We start from the raw sequence: 19,635 nt of genomic DNA, 5'->3' as shown, positions 1-19,635 counted from the left end.
TGCGACCCAGGTCTAGAGGTGGGTCAGAACAGGGTTGATTTTGATGTGAATTGCACGGACCAGGGTCGCTAACAAACGAGGCGGGACAAACCTATTCGCTTGCAAATGATCTTTCAAAATAAACCTGCTAAAAGATCCATCTGTCGCCTGTTCCCTCTGTCATAAAGTAACAAACCCAGCCCCAGTTTGTTATATTATCAAGCAATTAGCCAACTAAATGAAATATAAACTCATTTTATTATGTTTGGACAAGCTCTTACATTATCAAACAGTTGCCACATGCCCAGCTGAAAAACTTAAATAGGTCTACTATATGAAGCAAATCTTTGCTGTGATGGTAGAGTGAGTGAAATATACATTTCAGTGTCTAATCCGTTTGTAAATGTTGCCTATATTATCATATTAGATAACACAATGTAGTCTAATATATGATAAATGAATACTGTAGATAGACAGAGGAAAAAAGGTTCATGTTAATGAATACATACTGTAAATCTGTATGTTGTCTGTATGTTTTTGCATACATTACAGCTCCATACATACAACATAGTTAAACATGTTATAAAGTTAAAAATGCTGTGTGTACTATATTAACACTGTATCCCAAAAACACGCATCATTCTGTGATATTTTACATTTTTGCACACATTGATGATGTCACTATCATCTCCTCTCTCTATAAACCTCCAGAGGTGTAAACCCCCCCCGCCCGTTTCTAACACCTGAGTGAATTAGTATGCATTGCTCCCGGGTCGTATCTGAATTGTCCTGACCGGGGTTCAACCCGGGTAGACTGGCTTGGTTTGGTTGGACCAGGGTAGGTTAACCCTGGTCCAACCCTGGTCATTGGTGTGAAAGTGGTATCAGTTAGAGATTGCAGACCGATTGCTCAAGATCTGGTTTCATTAGCTTGAATATTTCTTGAAGGTAAGGGATATACAGTATGATGAGGTGACCAATAAAGACACATTTTACCGCTTTTCAAGAATAAAAAAAAAAATTAACTTTGATATAAAATGCAAGAAAACTTTTGTAAATTTGGAGATATTTACTGTTGCAAAAGATTAAATGATGGCATGCACAGTGAAAAACTCACAGACTCTCACAGACAGACACTTGAAGCTGCTGTGAGCAATGACTACACATTAATAAATTGTTAACATATCCATCTGTTTGTTTAAGTATGGTACAGCTGTTGGAGATGCTCTCTATACTCTGCGGTTGACAAATGCCGATCGGCATGTTGCGGCTCGCTGTGTCGCTCCTGATTGACAATGCCAATAAAGTCTGTTCAAAACAACTGTTCGCTCTTCCTCTAATGTTGATGCATCTTGACATTCTGTACATACATTACCTTAAATGATTTGAAATCGCAACGTTATCATCCCGTTAACTGGAGATACAAGAGTGTCAAAACAGACGCCACTTAATTCCTGATACAGAACTATTACGGCATCAACATGGGCTGTCAGACGTTCCTACATGGAAACATTTTGTGGCCATCAGACAGACTTGATGTTCTTTATGTGATTTCTGTCATGAATTTGAATTCCACTGTCACATAGTTAAAACAGATCTGTCAAGCCAACCATTGCTTAAAATAGGATTGAGGCTATCTCTCTGAAATGTTTCTGTGGCAGTGCAGTATGAATGTACAATCTTTTGCACCACATGATGACCATGTGCTCCAGTGCAATAAAAACCACTATGGCTTATACATAGAACAATTTGTGGCTCTACAAAGAACTTCATGGTTTTAAATTGGACGATTACTAGCTATATGGATTCACAAATGGTTCCTCTAGCAGCGAAGAGCCACATTTTCAAGAAGTTCTTCAGACACTAATGATTCAATAAAGCTCCTTTTGAAGAACCTTTGAAAATTCCTCATTTTGCAAAAGTGCAATTTAAAAAGCCACCAAAACCATCTGGCTCTTTTTTAAATTGAGAAATCAAAGTTTAGGCATTTGAACTTTTCATCCTACAGTCATATCCGAGCCCTGCTCGACTAATGTGTGCTGCATGTGTGAAAGTGTGTAAGGAAAGACTTCTTCAAAGAGTAAGAGGTAACTGAGTACGCGGATCTAAAACAGGGCACAGCTGTTCACACAGGCCTGTCCCCTGGCCTGCCCCTCTCCCCGTGAAGGTCCAGGCCCAGGCACCCCTGGAGACCCCTGGGTAATAATGCAGTGGTCACGCCAGCCCAGCTCCCAACTGACGCTTCTGACAAAGTGGGCGAGCGACTCACATTAAACATGGCAGAGAGATAGAATATATATAACGGTTGCAAGTGTTTTGTTTTTTTTATTACTATTATGTCCTATAATTCCAGTGTAAATCTCCTTAGGTCAGACAGAGACAACATCAAGAACAAACTAGCTCTGTGTAGCAGTTGATTATTAGTGCTTACTCCTCATTGCAAAGTGACTTAATTTCTGTGACTAATGGTATTTAAACCAGGCTTCTTATCCCAAATAAATCTGTTAAAGGGACTCTTTTTACCAAATAAACATTTTTTAATCATTTTTATTGCCGATGTGTGAACAGGTTGTAACGTAACCTAAAAAATGAGACCTTCCGTGACGTTCAGGGTTTCCTATATCAGCCTGAAGACTGCTTTTAATGTGAAAATCTAACGGATGTGACATCATGCACGCTCGTGAGTGCCTTTACTCTCTTCAGCTCCGTTACAGGGCTAACAGTGTGCAACGATAGCTAACGTTCGGTTAGAAATGGAGTCTGCTAACGCCAACAAACAATCAGCCCCCACCACAACTCAGACTCTAACACAAACTCCATGGAAGCACAAAAAAAGATACATCTAGTGAAGCCCGTCTTGCAAAACAGGAATGTGACCGACGTCGGGGGAAAATCAGGATCAACATCAGCCGGGCCTTCGATCCATGGAGGGACCTTCATTTGGTTTTGGGAATCAAAACTGATCCCGAGCTGGCAAAATACCTATTGGACAGGTAAGCTAACAAAGTACTGCCAAGCATGTGAAATATACAGTATAGTGATATTGTGGTTTTAGCTGTCAGTCTCGTTCAGTCTCGTGTGTTTCAACTCACTGTTTTGACCGATGCTCGCTTGCATCTACGTAGTGCGAGCACGAGCAACAGGACGCCTGATTCTCACATAGAGCCCCTTTAATTGAAATATAGCAAACCATCTTAATGACAAGGTGATGCTGCAGTTACAATAAAGATACTGGTGTTAAATAGTCAGCAGCGTCATTATTAACCTGTGATGGAAGCTGTGTGTCAAGCCACACAAAGTATCTACTCCATTTGGTTATTTAGGGGAACCGGTTTAGGGGAGAACATGCTCAGTCCCCGAGCAAATTTGTGGTGATGAAATATGAACCTAATTAATTTGTAGTTCATTTGAAGGTGATCGCAGCTCCCTAATTGATCAACTGTGTTAATGTTCTCTTTGGAGAATACAGTAACGTTAGACTGCCTGGCTTGCTAGTCCATGTTAACAAATGAATCTTTAGTAAATGTACCTAAAAGAAAGTTTTACACACTCAGGCGCTCTTAATAACAATATAATTCATGATAGATGTTGTCCTATGATAATGAAAATAAAAAAACTGATACAGCTTAATGTGACTTGTGATTGATTCATTGAAAAAAGTTGTATTTATTTCAAATATCTCTATAAATGTGAATTTCCAAGCATGGCATGTGTGAGATCTAGTCTCTTTCCTTACTTGATATGAATAAACTGACGAGCCAAATGTGTGGTTATAATTCACCTACTTTATCTAAAGTTCTTGTTGATTTCATGGCTGCATTAGAGCATGGTTCATAATATTAACTCATAACAGACCTGACCTGGCTATATAAACAATTTTGAAAAAAAATGAAAGTAGACTAAATAAAATAGTTCAACTAAATCACAGGAAACTAATGAAATACACAGAATTAAAGTATTTTACAACACATTGAGGGCAGTGAAGCAAGAGTGAACCCTGACTGACTCGGCTCTGGAGGATCGAGGCATTGTAGAGATTGCAACGCGGTTAAAATTTCCAAATCTCTCAAAGTATGGATGAGTGGCAGTTTTAGGAGTTAAGGGCACTTAAGAGAGGTGTGGTTTGGGGAAAATGTGCTTTCTAGATACATTATGTATGTAGAAATCTAACAACTTTGAGTCCAAAACCAAACAACTTGAAGACTATAAGCTTATATAAAGGTCGAACAAGGCTGCATTTCTCCAAGACACACAAATTCATCTCTATAGATATTATCCAAGATATATAACCATTTCTCCATTTCAAAAATCAGATATAAAACAGTTGCATACCACATGTGCACTCCAATAATACTTGTGTAAGCATTACAAAGCATACCCATTGTTTGCTTTTTTGCCACAGTGATGCAGTGAAAAGTGTTTCGTGTCATGAAACCGGAGGGGGACAAAATGCAAGAGCCGAGGGGAAAGAAGCATAGTTAAATCTTTAATTGGAGGCAATTTGATTCATTTAGCTGAGTTGGAGACAAGGAGTCCGGGGAGACAGAGCCTGAGGCGGTGTTTTTGTCATCTTCTTTTTGTATCAGTCAGAGTAATTCGTGTCCCCAGGGGCCGGCTGTCAGTAGCAAGGCTCCATGAACACATTCCTTCTGATCCAGGCCATTATCGGCCCATTCAGCAGCACTGGAGCCTGCTTACGTGGGCCTCTCTCCGGGCTGACCTCCTGGGCCCTCGCCTGGGCCTGACTCAACACTCCCACTAATCCACACCTCAAAGACTACAAACACAAACTTAGATTAAAGTCTGGGGGACGGAGTCACAACCAGCCACATGAGCATAACATGATCGGCACACAATCTTGTCCAGAGTCCGCAGCCCACACACACACACACACACACACTATAAGAAATACTGCATGCATTACGTGTATTATTGCTTTGACTTTCTTAAAGAGAAAGTCAGCAGAGCTTTGGAAACATGACGAAGACAAACCTGAGGATATTCCCTTTCTATTAGCATTTTTTTCCATGCGATGACGTAGACAGACTGCATTTTATAGGCTACACTTATAACACATTTAATTGCATTGTCTCTGCTGTGTGATTTCATCTTAATCGCCGTTACATTCCTCTTGGCTGCAAATTAGGCGTGTCTAAGAGCAAAGGTAACAAGCCCTGTGGTGGGAGCCACGCCCTGTCTCGACCCAACACAGCCCCCACCCTTCTTATTATTGTTTTGGAAAATCTCCATTTGGTTGGATGCTTTTATGTCAATATGCAACATAATCACTAGCTGTCACATCCAAGTGGTGCCACGGGTTCTCTTGTGTGGGCGCCATCTTGCCCCAGGGGTCCGAACAGGGGACTTTCCTGTTGTGAGCTGCCTCCATCAAGCTCACACTCAACAGCACACTCATTGAAATGTATTAAACCATAGCTGATGTTATGTATTTTTAATATGCTGCTGCAATTTGCCTACAGTAAAGAGGAGCTGGCTGCAATTATGAAATCATAACTACCACAGAATTATAATTAGCTGCATACTTGCACTCGGTTCATCTGAGCCGTCTAAATATGCCTAATGCATTCATAAATTTCGTGTTGGACTGCCCGTGGCCGTCCATACAAGCAGAGTAAAAATGAAAATACTGTTCCAGGAGAGGAGCACTCGAGCCAAAACCAACTGGCAGTGAGCAGATTTTCACACCTTGGGAAGATATCACACGCCCACATTGGCATAACACTCACATGCATGCAAATGCTCGGTAAAAGTTCGTATTCATTCAATCATTATTTCCATGTTTGAGCTTGACAAAGGGGAGTAGGACTTCAATCCTGCTTGAAAACACTGTTTGATGGTTTTAGATTATACTTGGTGAGGTTCTTATGTATATCTGTTTTTACTGCTCTGCACCAACGGTGGCAGTATATTGCATGAAGCCAGGAGGGGGCTGGGGAAACACTACAGAGAGCACAGGCACTTAGTGTGAACCACTGTACTTTTTAATGTTTCCCGAATGCTAGTAAATCTAACCCTCCTAAAATCCACAGTGAAACACTACGCCAAGTATGACATCACCCCTGCGCAGACACGTTTTATGATTTTTAACTTCATTTACAGAGACCAGGGTTGGGCAGGCCGCAGAGTCCAGTTTAAAACTCAGTCGCCACACTGAACGGCAGAGACTAGTTGAGTCATTCACTCCAGATCTGACTGGCAAACTCAGAGAACCAAAAACAAAGAGGCGGGAGAGATCAGTTGCTGTTTTCAGTTAAATTCAGTTGTTTTTCAGTTGAGTTTTACTGTCAGACAAACTCATGGGTGCCATTTCATATCTGTGTGCAGTTTGAAGGTTGTTGGCCTCGCTTTTAGGGATGCACCAATACCGATACAGATATCTGGCCGATACTGACTCAAATAGCTGGACTGGGAATCATTGATAATGGGGCCGATCTATTTAATTCAATTCTATGTAGGGCTGACCCAAATGCTTCAAAGCTTCAAAGCTACGACCGTTGCCATGGTAATCAACCTACAAATCAGTATTTCGTTTTTTACAATATAAGTATGTAATAATAATGTATAAATCCCAAAATAGCCCATGAAATTAGGAATAATCCCACAACATTAATTATATTCAACATTAATTATTATTAGTTATTCTCAGACAGATATCAGGCAGTAGGTTTGTTGTGTGTAGAGGTGCGTGTGTGTACAGTAGTGCATCAGAGGCACTGTCCCGGGCACTGAAACGGGGCAGGTGGAGACAGACCAACAGACAGAAGAACATGTCGGCCCGCTGCGCTGCAAAGCATTGAATACCTTAAAATATTTCTGAAGCTTCGTATCCCAAAAAAATGGTATTCGGGACAGCCCTGATTCTACGTTTATATACTATATACATTTTGTTTTGACCAACTTGTTGGTGCATTAAAAAGGTTTACACTTGAATTGTAATTCCTGTTAATTTTGAAGATTTTTGCCAAGTTGCTGGTGTCTGATTTATTATTTTAATAATAAATAACAATTCAGTAAATGTATATTGATGTATTTATTGGTTACATTTTGTTTTATAAAGTTAGGAAGGTGATGTTAAAGTCAAGCCTGATGTTGCCTTACACATAAGATAATTATCCCAGTCACTTCCACACAGTGCGGTATACAGCTTATTATTTAAACTCTGGTATCAGTACTCGGTATCGGCCGACACCCAAAGCCCAGGTATTGCTATTAGTACCAGAACTGAAAAAGTCCCTATTCGCTTTGCTCCATTGACAGATGTCTATCGGATCAAGCAGTGGCTCTCATCAAAAATGGAAAATACACCTTCTCCAATGCTGAGGGTTTAATACTCTGTGACATTTAGCCTAGCACTAACAGTATTTTCAATCATTTCATTTTGTCAATTTTTTTCTGAAGTAGATGAAAAATTCTTGAGTTACATTGTAGTTTGAGATTACATCACTAGACCATGCATTTGTGTTTATCCACTGTGGCTGTGGACACATGCAAATAGAGCTGCAACTCAGGATTATTCCTCAAGGTAAGTAGGATAAAATGCATTATCCCTTTAATGGCTGAGCTACTATGATGTAGCAACTGGATCACCTGTAATCCTAAAGGAGGAATCATGGCTTGTATTACATTGTATCAGAAAGATGATAAGATGATACGGCGTTTAAGCAAATGTAATTGTTCACTGAACATCATGGTGACTTGATGGTTAAAGTTGCGTACCACATACTTTGATCACAATGTTCCCTGTTTGTTTCCCGGCCAGGGACCTTTGTTGCATGTCATTCCCCGCCTCGCTTCCCTCATTTCCTATCACCTCTCTACTATCCACCATGGAATAAACGCAAAAATGCAGCCAAATATGTAATAGTTCTTCTAAGCAGGCAGCAAAGAAAAAAACTGTGTCTTCAAATGGCTTTTTTTTAAACCCCTAAGGCTAGTACACATCTCTGAACTTGAGAAATGAATTGCATTTTCTCTTAGACGGTGCATTTTGCTGAGTATTTCCTGTTCTGTCAGGACCATGGATAATAGTGTTATTATTGTGCTCTGTGAGTCCCCCTCCATTTCCCTGTTCAAGGATGCTCATTAGAAGACCAACCAGCTAATCTGGTGTTGGGGTCCTGATAACGGCCTTGCTTGGCGTCACTCTACTAAATTGCCGTGGCTCCCTGTTAAAAGCCGGCGGTTGATAGCAGTATCAGGAGACAGGCTGCGTCGGGGAGACAGAGTGTCCGGCTCCAAATGACCTCCCAAAATAGACAAGGGACTCAAGACCAGGGGCCACAGGCACCTCCAGCCGAAGCGAAGGAGCTCAGACGAGGCCAGTTCAGGAAGAGCATGTCATCAGAGCCATTGCTGTTAATGGCGTGCAGATATTCAAGGGAGGGCGGCAGACACTGAGTGACCCCAACCCTCGGCATTTCGTTCTCTCACTGAGCCTCGCCTCGCCACACCACAGACAGGTCAGACATGGAGCCGCCTGTACAGAGTGGGAGCCACTCACTACCACAGAGCTGATAATGATTATGGCCAATTCACTATCACCACCAGTGTAAGGCCTGCTCTGTCTCTCTGGCTGTGGCTGGAGGACAAACACAGACCCGACTGCTGAACTAAGATACAGAGAACTTCTGCAGCCTTAAGGCCCAGACACACCATGACGCCATCAAAGAACTAGCGACAGGAAGGCCGACTGTTGAATCAGTGCACGAAAAGAGGACAGCAAGCTAACGAGTAAAGTCAAGAGAAAAAACACAGAAGGCTCTTTTCATTTTTCATCTTTATCTCATCTGATCATTCCAATACACAGATATTTTCACAACAACACAAACATTTGGAATGAAGCTAAGTGGTGAGTTAGAGTGGTGTGAAAATGGTCGGTAAACGCCGCTTTGTTTCATATACCTATCATAACAACGGCTTATATATCCGCCGTATACAGTCGAATACAGTCTACCGCCGCCTGCTGGTGTGGAGAGTTATTTCATCTCACAAAGACGCAGAACGTACATGTTAACTGGATGTCGGCTGTAGTCGTTGCGGTGTGTTCAAATGCAACTTGTCAGCCAAAAACAAAGGCGACGCAACAGTCGGCCTTCATCACCGCTAGTTCTTTGATGTCGGCTTGGTGTGTCTGGGCCTTAAGCGGTTCTCTGTATCTTAGGTCAGCAGTCAGGTCTGTGTTTGTTCTCTAGCCACAGCCAGAGAGACAGAGCTGACGGTGTGGGACACACCGCAAAAACTAGGCCGATAAATTGTCGGCTTGGTGTGTCGGGGCCTTTACAGGACAAACATCTTCAGACAGTTCCATACATGCACTCCATTTTTCACATGTAGGTCAAATATTTCGGAGAGCTTGTTTAAGCAGACTATGCAAAGTTGAGACAGCAGCCATATCCAAAGGAACATTTTCATTATGTATCCTGCACTGTCTCTCTCCACCCATGGATGCCGTGATTTAAGCCCTGCTGGTGCAGCGGGGTCAGCTCTGTGAACCTGTCTTTCCCCAATGATGATTTACTTGTGCACAGAGGGCACACTTTCTCCTCTACCCAGGCAATACCCTGGCTGTGGTCCTCCCTGAAGAGTCCTCACTTGTAAGAGTCACTTGTTTGGTCCTACACAGGAAGGGTAATTACCGTCCCTGATGCTACACTTCCACTGCCGGGCCCCATGAAGTAAATCAATAAGAGAGGAGAACAGGAGGCGTGGAATCACAGAGTGAAAACAAGGCGGCTCCAGTGTATCCTAGCTGGACCTGTGCAAGCCTCAGAGTGAGAGGAAGTGAGCGAATGATCCCTGTGAAGCCTTTAAGCTAAAGAAGGAACGCACTGTTGAGAACGCCAACAGTAGGATTGAAAATTCCTGACGTACCTGCAGCACAGTTACACATTACAGATAAGTGAAATTCAATGTCCCATGGCAAATAAATGACCAACTCAGCTCATCCACCAAGATTATACTATGGACTTATTCCAAAAAACATAGCAAACGATGTAACAAAACATATGGAATTCATTCTTTTAAATTAAGTTCTCTGCTGAGAGAAAAAATTTATACCCAAACTCTGCCTCATTTGGTGATATGCACACAACAAAGCACACAGCAATGCACATTAGCCTGGATTTTAGAGTTCATGACATTTTTTCAAGATTCAAAGTAAAGGTCTCGTCTTTACAGCCTGTTAAAGGGATAGTGTAGGTATTTTGAAGAGGGGTTGTATGAGGTACTTATCCATGGTCAGTGTATTACCTACAGTAGATGACGGTCGGCACGCCCCCAGTTTGGAGTACCGGCACGGAAGCAAAGCAATGTACTGTTGTGGACGGGGCAGCAAAACGTATTTTAGCCTCCTAAAAGAAAGGCTCACCTAAAAAAATCAATATCAGTTAAAGTGTATGTTATATTTACAAAGCAACCAGACTCCATGAAAAAAAAAAAAATGTTTACCTCAGAGAACACAGCAGTTGCTGATCTACTGCTGCCTTGATCTGTTAGTTTGTTTGTGTTGTTGTGTGACTTTGGTCGTGTTCTGCGAGGTAAAATTACTGTTTTTTCCAATGGAGTCTGGTGGCTTTGGCAAGAGCACAGAAAGGGCTGTCTGATGGCAAGGTTTGCTCCTGTGTCGGTAACTCCTGTCTGCTTCTCCAAAATGGGTCGTGTCGACGGTCATCTACTGTAGGTAATACACTGACTGTGGATAAGTACCTCATACAACCCCACTTCAAAACACCCAAACTATCAATGTTAGAGCATGCATCCCTCACTGGGTGGGACTGGGACAGTGGTTTAATGTGATATGCTCACATATCCAGGGTTGAGAATTATCAGATTGGATTAATTTAATCAAAGCTTTCATAGTAGTATAGTGTCTTGCCTCCCGACTGAGCCTATCAGAGCTGTCGTGACCATATCAAATATGTTTGATTTTCTATGTCTAAAAAATAGATAATCTGTCCCTGATCCCGTTGTTTGAGCTGGACAGACGCAAATCTGCACAGAGATGATTGCAATCTGCAAATGCCAGATATTAAATGTGTGATTGTTTCAAGAAGGTATCTGAAGATTGTCTAGTTTGTTTCCAGCTTTATGTAGGTTTTATCCATAAATATCATGCATAATGCTATACAATGTGGTCAGAACCAAGAAGTTTCCTAATGTCCCAGCAGCAGCAGCAGCAGCAGCAGCTCTGTTCCGATCAGCTAGTTGTCATTATAATCTCGTCATTACCAGAGCTTTGGGAGATGAATCTCCATGTGTCTATTCCAACAGGCTCCCCTGACACTGCCAACGAATTAAAATCAATTGGTTTGTCTCTTGTCTTTATAGTCCTCGGCAGCCTGTGAAAAATGGATCCTCTTAAGAGGTAACACAGTATCCATGTGGGGCACAAGTCCACAGCATGACTAATGGAGCTCCAGTCTATATGCTAATGCTACATAACACAACACTAATACCGGCTGCATTAAGTTAGCCATGATACCAGGATGATATCATGTTTGCTGAAAGGAGAGCCAGTCGATGAAAAACGGATGATAGCACAAAATACCATCTTCATAATGCTCCACACCAGACATGGCTGCGTGCTGGGGGAAGGAGCCGTGGTCATTAGGACTCTTAAAGGGCAACAACTCCTAACTCTGATTTACTTGATCTCCTATCTTGGAGGAAACTGTGGATCGCCTGCCAGTCTGGCGCTTACAGTCTCCCTGTGACCTCAGCTAGAAAGCCTGCGCAGTGCTCACAATAGGTGGCCCACGTCCCTTGGTGCTGCTGTAGATGTGGGCCTGGAGAAGGGAAGGACATCCTGGTGGAGCATAGCCGGAAAGAGTGCGGCCATTTCAGTTCGCAGGTCTATCCTTAGAGGTCAAACAGAGCTTTTTCCCCAAGGGGCCTCCACACTCTGTCTTTTCCCTCCCCCTCCTCCTCAAAGACATTCCTTTCTCTAAACCTTGCCTCCAAAACAGTTCAGATCCATCAACATCTCAATACTTTCCCCATGTATGGCCTTTCACTTAGTTATTCAGAGTTATCGCTTAACTTGGGCCGGCATGATAGCCAAGGTTATTGCCAAAAGTGAGACAAACATAAAACTGTTATGAGGTCTCAGAAGGATTTCCCCCATGAGGATGTCTTTTTCGAGAGAAGCATGGAAATAAATTTGCTTATGGTGAAAAAATATGATCCCATTCATAGTTAGACGCACAAGTTTGGTGGAAGCCAAGCTGTGCCTGGTGTAACCAGAGCAGCGTCGTCTCTGGAGAGATCTCAAGAGAGCCAGGAAAACATTTGAGGACAGTACAACACACGTTTCAATGAAGAGCTGCAACAAAGTTCTCATTGCAATGTTCTCCTTGAGGCCAACACTGGAGCCACAAACCAAGGGTTTTCCCAATGTGTCACCCACTCGAGGGGTATTAGTGTTTGTGTTACAGTGTCTCTCTGTCCTATAAACAATGCGTCTCTTGTGACAGTGAATCAGACACGGCCTGTCGGCTAGCCTCTCCGGCATCAGGCCTGCTTGCCAGAGATTGGTTGGGGGACTGCTGCAGAGCCATGCCATTTGTCATGCTGTATATTTACAGGCTGTGTCAGCACAGGGCGGGTGGAGCGAGACGTCTCCGCTCTGCGCCTGACTCCACGGACGCCAGGCCCCAGAACCTCCCCTCATTCATCTGTTTACTTTCTAAATAGGCCTCTGTTTGGACTTACATCAGTGGGGAGAGAATATCTAAGAAAACGAGGAAGGAAATCTGTGGAAAACAAAGGAAAAGGAAAGAAACTCTCTGTGATAGAGACTGCCCCTCGCTGTTCCTGATTACGGCAGAGTTGCAGAGTGCTTGGCGCCATCAGAATCGGCCATCCAGGCAGCTGGGCAGGCCAGACAGGGGAGAGGAAGACTGGTAGTGACGCTAGCAAATACCAAGTAGGGGACTGTTAGGCAGCTCTTTCAGTGTTTATGTATTTTAGATGGCTGTTTTTGATTTTGGAAAGCAGGAGAAGAAAGATAGACACCTCCCAGAGTTACTACACTTGTTTTGTACGTAAATTATGCAACCTGTTTTGATGTTCTACATACTGAGCGTCTGTTGACACATCTTTTCTTATGTATATAATGTATAATATCTAGTATAAGCAGCTTAAAACAACTAACTGCTCAGTAGTTTCTGAGGCATTAGTAATGGGATCCTCCTTCAAGAACAGCTTTTTTCATTATAGCGCCATAGATGTCAATACCAGTTTCATTTACTAAAGTTAAAAGCAAACAGCATGCTAACGTGGTTCAAATGCAAAATACATCGTCACTGGTAGGCGGCAACTCAGAGGGACCCGCGGCCATAATTGAGCATAAGTCGGCCACGTACGGTATATTTTCCAGATCAGTTCCCAGAGGATGCAGTTTTAGTGGCTGCTGTTTTTTTTTTCTCTTTTATTCACCGTCTGAGTTTATATTTGGATTTCAATCTGTGTTTGTTGTATTGTCTTGCATTTTAATGTGTCTGGCTATGACGTTTTTATTTACCCTCTGGGAATATTAGTCATCCGTCATCCATCTGTCCATCTATCTACGTAAAGAGGCGAAAGGATCACTTACAATCTGAATGTGAACAGCTTTGCTTAACGGTGAATGTTAAAATTAATAACCAAACTATCCGTTGTAAATACTTATTGCGCCTCATGTTGCAGAGCTACTTCCCTGTTGAACTTTGATCTGCTGTATATACTGTAGCTGTGCGTGTACACAGTTTTACAATATAATGGAAAACATTACGTCACACTGACTACGTTTACTTGCACACTCATATTCCACTATTATTCCAAATATACAATATTACGAATTTGATACGGGTCGTGTAAACAGTTGTAAACGCAGTCATTGTAGCAAACATTTGAAGTTCATTTCAAGTGTGATGCACCACAGACTGTTATCAAGCTGTTTAAAACGGAGACCCCACAGCTCAGCAATTAATCTGGTATTTGAAACAACAGGAGTGATTACTAAAACTACGAAAATGAGATCCAGGTTATCAAAGAAATGCTGCTTTAATTTCAAATCAATGAGGTGTTTCATACATTATTGTTTTAGTAAGCCGTAAACTGTTAAAGGTACAGTGTGTATGATTTGGCGACATCTAATGGTGTGGTTGCAGATTGCAACCAACTGGGTACCCCTCCGCTCACTCCTCCCTTTCCAAGACTGCGGTACCATCCTTACCATAATAACACTACTTTGGGAGCAACGGAAGTCAGACGGCGACTGGCAGAACCGCAGCTTCACAAGCGTCTACGGTGACCTTGAGGTAACGTAAAAACGCAAAAAAGTCTCTCTCTAGAGCCAGTGTTTGGTTTGACTGTTCTGGGCTACTGTAGAAACATAGTGGAGCAATATGGCAGACTCCGTGAAGAGGACCCGCTCCTTATGTAGAAATGAAGGGCTCATTCTAAGTTAACGAAAACACAACACTTCGTAGTTTCAGGTGATTATACACTAATGAAAACATAGTTATAAGTATTATATTCCGTTTCTACTTATAGATCCCCCGAAATGCTACTCACTTTTCCTTTAACATCTTAAGAAACAAACTGCAAACTATTGTGTTGTAACTTGTACATGCTTTTCATGGGGTTAATTTTTAATTAATAAATTGTTTAAAAGCTCTAAAACAGGTTAATATTTTGTTGCTTATCATATTCAGACCAGCAATGCTTCTGTCTCTTGTGTGTGTCGCCACAGCACCTCTATCTAATCTCCATTGAAAAGAACAAGAACACCAAAAACAACAGGACTGGCTGGGACTGAGGCAAGAGTGAAGAGAAAATCAGCAGTAAAGATTTGAAACAGGAAGAGTGTGGCGTCAGTACAGGCGGGAGATAAGAGCACTGCGCTCCATACACAAACACAGGGTTTCTGTGGCTGAGTGACTCCCAGCTCTCCGGGCGCCCTCACAGTAGCTGTCCTCTCCCCCTGGCTGGCTCCGGACCACAGCCCGTCACCCAGCCCTGCACACAGCAGATCCAGGGGCCTGATACACCCTCAGTGACTCCAGGGGTTTTAAGGGGATTTGTGTGAGTCCAGAGGACTGGCGGGCCCCTCAAACAGGCAACCCTGGGAAAAAATGAGTGGGACTTCTATCCCATGCTGCATTTTAACCAGCTCCTTTGGTCAAATATCATTGCAGCTCAACTCCAAGGTAACTAATTAACAACAAAGCTATTTCTTTTGTTATTTTTCCTACTGTGTCCAGCTGAGAGAGATATTTAAAAAAAATAATATTACAAGTAGGGCTGCCCCCTCTTCGTCGATTAATCGACTAATGACCGAGATTTCTTTAGTCGATGAGTCATTTTTTATGCTTTTTCATACTGAATGACTTATTTCCAAGAAATGTATGAGCACATCTCTGGTAAACACAGGATTAAAAGCCGTTTCTCACCAGTGTGATACCAAAAATATGTTTCGGGAATACGGAAAATGCTATGCACGCCGGTTCTGGTGCGAATTATCCGCATTGCCATGTTCCATTTTCGTCAATGAGGCCAAATGAGTTTCCTCCTAAACAGTGCCGTGTCCACTCCACACAACAAAAACCTATCCAGACAGAGACACAATACACAATAAATAAACTAATCAGACCCCAAATGTGATGCTAATGCTAGCTGTTGTGGCTAGCTCCGTTCCGTGACCAACATATAATATTAGCAAGTGCATATCAGCTACATTACCATCTCCATCGTGTCCCAGCTGCTGGACGATTTCAAGCCATATATTGTTCTTTATTTGGTTGTTGAGGTGGTAGTGTTTGTTGTACATTATTGGGTGTTGAATGGACGGCCCATTGTTATTACAAAACACCAATAGTCCGTAAAAAATGTCCCATTGGACTAAAAGAAGCCATTTGTCCAACAGTTCATTATCCCAAAAACAAACGCTCATTGTTCCAATGCTCTGAAAATACACTCTCTCTATGCAACAAACAGAAGCACATGGTTAATTATTATGCAGAATGACTGTGATCAGTTGGGAGAAAGGATTTCATTGGTCAAACATATATTTCCACAGGCGGAAATCTGCTGAAATCGAGGTCCGTCTGAATATTTTTTAATCCTGCACAAATGTTACATACAGTACATACAAACATATGCCACGTTTATGCCTAGCGTCCACACTACTCCGGCGTTTTCGAGCCCCTAAAAACGGAGATGTTTGAAAATGCTGCTGACCCCGTTTTAGTTTTAAAACTCCGGGGTTGTGTTTTAGTCTGGACGGACAGAAACAGAGACCTTGAAAACGATGATGCAAACACCCATGTTCGCATCTTGATTGGGTTTTATCAGTCATGACGTGTCCTTCCTTCCTTCCGTGTGAACCTTTACCGGAAGATAACAAACAACATCAGCCTCAACCACCGAGAGACAAGCGTTGCTGACCTTGTTGTCTATGCTAGCAGCTGTTGTGCAGTTAAATTCTGCATTTCATAATGCTACTGCTGCGCACATGCGCAGGAGGCAAGCTATTACTCGAGAGCTTTATATCAATTCCTGTGACCAGTGCTGCTTCCTGTCTACACCAGCACGCGCATGCCCACTGTACGTTAATGGTCATGTGATATGCGTTTTCTGGCATGGACGTATGGACGGAGATTAATTCTGAGACGGCCCTAAAACGCTTGTATGGACAAAGATCGTGTTTTGTTTTAAAAAGAAAACATATTAGTGTGGATGTAGCCTAATACAACCAAAATGACTTGCGACAAAGCGAAGCTGACCACAGCTACTCCCAAAAATCCCATCTTAAACAAGTTGGTCCTCACATGGTCAATTCTTCTAAGCATAAAAGAAGAACCAGAATCGTCTGGTTGTCACAAACGGCTTCTGTATATTTACATAGAGGAGCAGGATCACATACTCCTTTCCTTCACCACAAAACCACTATCTGTTGCAAGCATGCTTCAAATCCTATTATCGGAAAATCCTGAGTCAAATATCCTCCCCAGTGAATCTCACAGAGCCGTCATTCAGCAGGCCTGTGTGTGTGTTATGACAGAGAGGTAGCGAGAGAGAAAAGACAAACAGCAGAGCAGCCAGATGAGCTTCTGCATGAGACAGAAAGTGTAATAGCACTAAACCCCTATCTGGTGCAACAGTCCCACTCTCAATTAACCTCGCTTGTGAAGAGCTTTGCTAATTATCTCACAGCCGGAAGACAGAGGAGAGTCTCCATCGCCATCAGAGTCACAACCAAGCTGCTATAGGTACCAGGCTCAACATGACAGAGTTTTCACCAGACAGACAGTGTGTGTGTGTGTGTGTGTGTGTGGATGAGAAGCGAGGAAGCCTTTTGGCACAGGGCTGAAGGCTGGGAATCCTAGCCGGGTTAATAAAAGTAGCCCGTGGGGCACTGTTTTTCCAGGCGCTCTCTGTGATGTTTGAATGTGAATTCAAACAAGCCTTCATTATGTGGCCACAGCCCTGGAGCCCCTGGTGCTGGGAGAGAGGCCCTGCCACTGACAGCCACGGCCTGCTGGCGGGCGCAGACGCCTTCCTCTCTGCTACGTCTCTTTCTCTCTTTTCACTCCCCCTCGCCTCTGATCCCTTTCTCCACACTGCTCTTAGCCTCTAATCCTGCATTCCCCCTCTCTTTCCTCTCTAGGGCAATCCTTCCACCTCAATCCCTTTACCTCTCTCTCCCCTACTCTTATTCCTCCTCCTCCACCGCTGCTGCCTCTCTGATTTCTCCCTTTCCACGCATTTTTCCAATCATCCTCCATGAAGGACAGCTTTTAAACCGGCCCGAGAAACCTGGAAGCCTCTAATCCACCATCTTTGTCCGTGGGTTTAGTTTGGTATGAATGTAACTTTTTACCATCCATTGACAGCTGCTAGACATATGGGGGTATATACTGTATGCCCCTGGAGGTGCTTCATCATGTTCGGTGGTCCACACGACGCTGACCCCGCATAACAGCAAATAACAGCAACTGCTTGTTTTTGCAACATACGCTCGTCCCCTCAGAGTTAGGAGCAGTACATCATAATCTCAAATTGACACTTGTGAAAACAGCCATTATCGCTTAAACACAACATTATCATTGGCCTGGTGTGCTGCTGCAGATGTTGTTTCATGAGTAGCTTGGCGCTGCACAGAACCCTCTATCCTCTTTCTGTGAGCCCGTTTCTCTCTTTAAAATGGTGACGCTTTGTGTCTAAACTCGAAATACTGTAAGTCACGCAACAGCTGACAAAGGAAAGCTTCAGCTTCTTGAGAGGGACACGGAAATACAGAAAGACAGCTAAATAGACCGAATGAGAGGAGCTGAAAGAGAGAGACACACAGAGAAAGAGATCTGTAATTAGAACCATCTTTTCTCCCAGTGATTGCAGCCCAGTGTTTCCCAAACCAGTGGTAAAAATAAGCCCTCCTCCTCCTCCTCCTCCTCCTCCTCTCTCCAGCCTGATCCAGAGACACCCGCTGTGTCACTCAGGCCACATCCAGACAGAATTGATTAAGAGCACTAGTGATATTAAACTTCTGGGAAGTCAAAAAGGCCGAGATACGAGAGGGCATGATTTGGGGAACACGGCACAACACATCACAATAATTCACTTTGAAGGTAAGAGACAGCAGCATGTATAAAGGAACATCTATTCATCTATTATTTGACTGGTTGTATCATGCCTCCAGGAAGAGCGCCGGGCTTTGAAGCCAATTTTCTTAATGGCAAAACTGTGGAATCACAACTTCCGTGTCTGTCACATGATGCCATTGGGCCCAAAAATACTATTTTCCCATAGACTCACAAAGGGAAAGAGACGTCTGTAAAATAACGGATACATTTTTTTGAGGTAAAACAAATAAATGAGTAAAAAGTTGTAAAATACAATAATAGCCGAATCCAGAGTTATTTCCCTTCCTCCGTTCATGTGAATGAGCCCCAAACCGAGGCTGGAGCGAGGGCTGGGAGGCGGAGCTAAAGGAAACGCTAGTGGAGTCTGTCGTCCAGCTGCCGTCTATGAGCCAGCTGTCAATCACTTGCAAACTCCGATCAAACGGTCAAAATAGGCAGCGCTGATCAAATATGAATCAATATTCTGTTACTGTAATGTCTATTTCTCACCTCAAATGTTTTCAGAAACATCTTATAGTGTACTGTTTAGCTGTAAAATGAGAACGTTTGTGGCCATGTTGAGATCTGTTGAGGAAATACCAAGCACCGCCCACCAGCCGGAGCACAGCCAATAGGAACGCTCAATGGGAACGCTCTCTCTCTCTGAAATTACCTGTGATTGGCCAAAGTCTTCCATCACGGGCTAGATTATTTAAAGCCTGAAAACAGAGCCATGAGGAGGTGCAGAAGTCTAGTTATCTCTCAGAACACTTTAGCATAGAGCATTTTGAGTGATGCCAGCCTGATCCATAGTAAGTGGACAGACCTTTATTGATGAAGTTATATGAGGTTTTAGGATGAAATAGTGTGTGGATACAATGTGGCAGAGTGTTGTGGTTTCTGTGTCTGGGTTGGGAGGCAGCTGTGGTTGTTATGGTGCAGTCGCTGCAGGCAACAAAGTAATCAGTATTAATGTGACTAATGGCCAATCCAGTGCTCATAGTCTGGCCAGTATTTGCGTCAACCAAGATTC

At 42.9% G+C, this 19,635-nt stretch overlaps 1 long non-coding RNA gene across 1 annotated transcript; it reads right to left on the bottom strand.

The window, feature by feature from the left end:
• Positions 1–375: 375 nt before the first annotated feature.
• LOC119486672 lies at positions 376–18,155 on the bottom strand. The gene is made up of 3 exons (XR_005206575.1): positions 18,145–18,155; positions 9,493–9,496; positions 376–676 (listed from the first exon to the last, which is right to left on the bottom strand). It is a non-coding gene; the product is annotated as an uncharacterized LOC119486672 (long non-coding RNA).
• Positions 18,156–19,635: the final 1,480 nt, after the last annotated feature.

The sequence above is a fragment of the Sebastes umbrosus genome, chromosome 4, assembly GCF_015220745.1.
Source record: "Sebastes umbrosus isolate fSebUmb1 chromosome 4, fSebUmb1.pri, whole genome shotgun sequence".
NCBI classification, from domain to species: Eukaryota; Metazoa; Chordata; class Actinopteri; order Perciformes; family Sebastidae; genus Sebastes; species Sebastes umbrosus.
The sequence above is the reverse complement of the archived record's forward strand: the minus strand, read 5'-3'. Positions and strand labels throughout refer to the sequence as shown.